This window comes from Capsicum annuum, chromosome 8 (assembly GCF_002878395.1).
Source record: "Capsicum annuum cultivar UCD-10X-F1 chromosome 8, UCD10Xv1.1, whole genome shotgun sequence".
Taxonomy (NCBI): domain Eukaryota; kingdom Viridiplantae; phylum Streptophyta; class Magnoliopsida; order Solanales; family Solanaceae; genus Capsicum; species Capsicum annuum.
Window position 1 is genome coordinate 53,523,601 of NC_061118.1, and position 3,431 is coordinate 53,527,031.

Here is a 3,431-nt window from a genome sequence, read left to right on the forward strand (position 1 = left end):
TTGAAAATCCTTTACCTTTCAACGCTTCTATCAAATTTTTGTTTTTGAAGCTTGGACCAATAATGGATACCAGGTCATCACGATCACTCAAGTTGCCTTTGACTTTTTTGGGTGTGAGGGGTGCTTTTTTTTTGGATCAAAGTAGATATAACTTGAGAAGGAGAAGGAGGATAACATTTTAGTCTAGTAACTATAGCAAACTCCTTCCAACCAAAACAAACAGGCATGCCACAGTAATTTATCCATACCTTATCCATCTTATCTTTGTTTTCATACATAAACCTACGCTTGAGAAGATCATATACCATTTTTCTCTGGAAACGAGCATTGTTGTCCTCCAACAAATCGAGATATTCCCAAAGCAGCTTTTCTTGAAATAAGAAATCGATTTTTGTTCTCAAAGTATTTTTTGAAAGCGTCGAATGATTTTCCCATGGCTGACTTAACCACGAAATCACCCATTAAATCTGTGGCACCAGCGCACTGTATTGTCACAGGATAACAATCAATGCTAAAGGTTTTGAACAACTCTTCGGTGGAAGGGCTATTAGCATTTGGATCATCTCTTTTGAAACATTCCTCCTCCCTGTGTTCATTATCTTCTGCTCCTGATTGAGATAACACTTGTAAAGCAAGCTCATAGAGTGGTGGATGTAGCTTAGTTGTTTCACTTGTTTCTTTACTTGGACTTAATTCAGTTTCTTAAATTAACAGGACTATAATATAGATTATAATTGATTAATGCATCAGTAAAAAGGACAACAGTACATCTATCATGCACAACAGTAAAATAACAGTCCCAACAGACCACACATCTATTGCACCAGGTATGTTATCTATTGCAACATATAATCGACCTATTGCAATAGATGAGTAAACCATTGGAAACGATAAAACTAAATCACTAATTTGTTACACCAAGTAGTTTATCTGATACAATATATAACCAACCTGTTGCAATGGATGAGTAAACCATTGAAATAATAAAAATAGATCACTAATCTATTGCACCAGAAAGGTTATTTATTGCAACATATAAATAACCTGTTGTAACGGATAAGTAAACCATTGGAAACAATAAAAATAGATCACTAATCTGTTGCATCAAGTAGTTTATATGTTGCAATATATAACCAACCTGTTGCAACGGATGAGTAATTCGTTGGAAATAATAAAAATAAATCACTCATCTATTACACCAGGAAGGTTATCTGTTGTAATATATAATCAACCTGTTGGAACAGATGAGTAATTCATTGGAAACAGTAAAAACAGATCACTCATCTATTTTACCAGGAAGGTTATTTGTTTCAATATGTACCCAACCTGTTAGAATGGATGAGTAATCCATTGGAAACAGTAAAAACAGATCACTTATTTGTTGCACCAGGTAGGATATTTGTTGCAGCATATAACCAACCTGTTACAGCTGATAAGTAATCCATTGGAAATAATAAAAATAGGCCACTATCTATTGCACCAGATAGGTTATCTATTGCAGCCTATGAATAACCTGTTGCAGCGGATGAGTAATTCGTTGGAAACAATTAAAACAGATCACTCATCTATTGTACTAGGTAGGTTATCTGTTGTAGCCTATAAATAACCTATTGCAGCGGATGAGTAATTTATTGAAAATAATAAAATAGATCACTTATCTATTGAAACAGATCACTCATCTATTGAAACAGATCACTCATCTGTTGCAAAATGAGTTATCTATTGCAAAATGAGTTATTTTTTAGATTATTTCTAAACAGAAGAGTCATCTATTGCAACAGATGAATGATCTGTTAGATTGTTCATTTTTTGCATCAGATTTTTATTGTTGCATTAGATTTACATCTGTTGAATCAGATGTTTCATCTGTTGCATCAGATGGTTCATCTGTTGCAACACCATTTTTACCAAGAAAAATAACAAATCAACCCAGCAACACCAACAAACACACACGCACAGTAATAATATCAACAGTGACAAAAAATCACGAACAAATCGAATCAACAGTTCGACAACAAGAAAAAAAATGTCAGAAATTAGAATTTTATTCAGTCCACATTTCAAATTTAAGCAAGAAATGTTGAAATTATTAACCAATACTAGAAGAGAAATTGGCTCAATTTCCTTTGTTTCTTCATAACTAAAAAGGCATAACTTTTTACCCATGAAAGAAGAAATGAGACGACGAAGAACTCAAAGTTGTTGTCGCCGGAGAAGTCTTCACGTCGATTGACAGTTGAAAGTCAAAAAGGAACTCGCCCAACTATTTATCGCCGGAGGTTGAAGTCGCCAGATATTGAAGAGAGAAATTTTGCAGAACTGTTGGTTGAGAGAGAGTTGAGAGAAGTTGTCGAGAGAGACTGGTTGATTTGGATTGAAGAGGGGTGTGAGTTGGGTTGATTTGTATTTTTGAAAAGATTAGAAAGTTTTGAAAATATTAATCAAGTCCACAATTAACTTAATCAAGTTTTCTAATGATGTTTGACCCTTTAAGTTGTTCAATGTCACCAATCCTTCATTCAAAACTTAAAAGACATTTTTCCTTCAATTTTCTCCACTAACCTACATATTAATTATATTTATATATAAATTATATTTATTTTTTGAATCTTTAACAAATTAATTCAATAAATAAAATATTATACTGATATTAGTATTTTTTTATTTTTTTTGGAAAATAAACAATTTAAGCTAAACAAATAGTATTTGTTTCTAAAAGTGGCAGCCTTAACAAATAGTTTGTTTTTAATTATTTCTTTTAAGTTTTTTAAAAATATAAATTATGATAGTTACTATTATATTTTACAGTTTTTTTTTTAAATCAAATTTTACCAAATGGCTAAAGTTTGAATGATAAAATTAAAAATAATTTCAGTTTTCAAATAAAACGAAAAACAATGTGGGTTAATTAGTTTTTCTTTTGAAATAAACTTGATCTTTCCAAAAAAATGTTACATTTGAAGGAAAATAGGATAGATTGTAAATTTGTATAAATAGAAAATGCTTAATTAAAATGTGGGTTTATTTGATTTAATTTAAATTTATACATTATTAAAGCAAGTTTTATGAATTAATCATTTATTTAACATTTAAAATTACTATTACTTTATTATTTTATTACTAATAATAAGAGGGAATAAGCAGGCAATAAGTCGACGCGCCTGCTTGTGCTGTCTGCTTTAGCTGCTTCAATCGTAATTTTACTACTTCATCCCTAACTAATTATTATAAGTCATTTACGTATTAGAAAATTTATATTAATTACATTTATATTTTACTTATGTATAAGAGGCAGTTGAGAAGAGCTTTTCGTCGTCCTCCTTGCCGACCAATTCAGCTGTTTGCTCAGTGATTTTACTATATCACTTTTAATTAATTATTATATATTATTTAAATTAAAAAATTAATAAGATTTAATAAAAAATAAAATA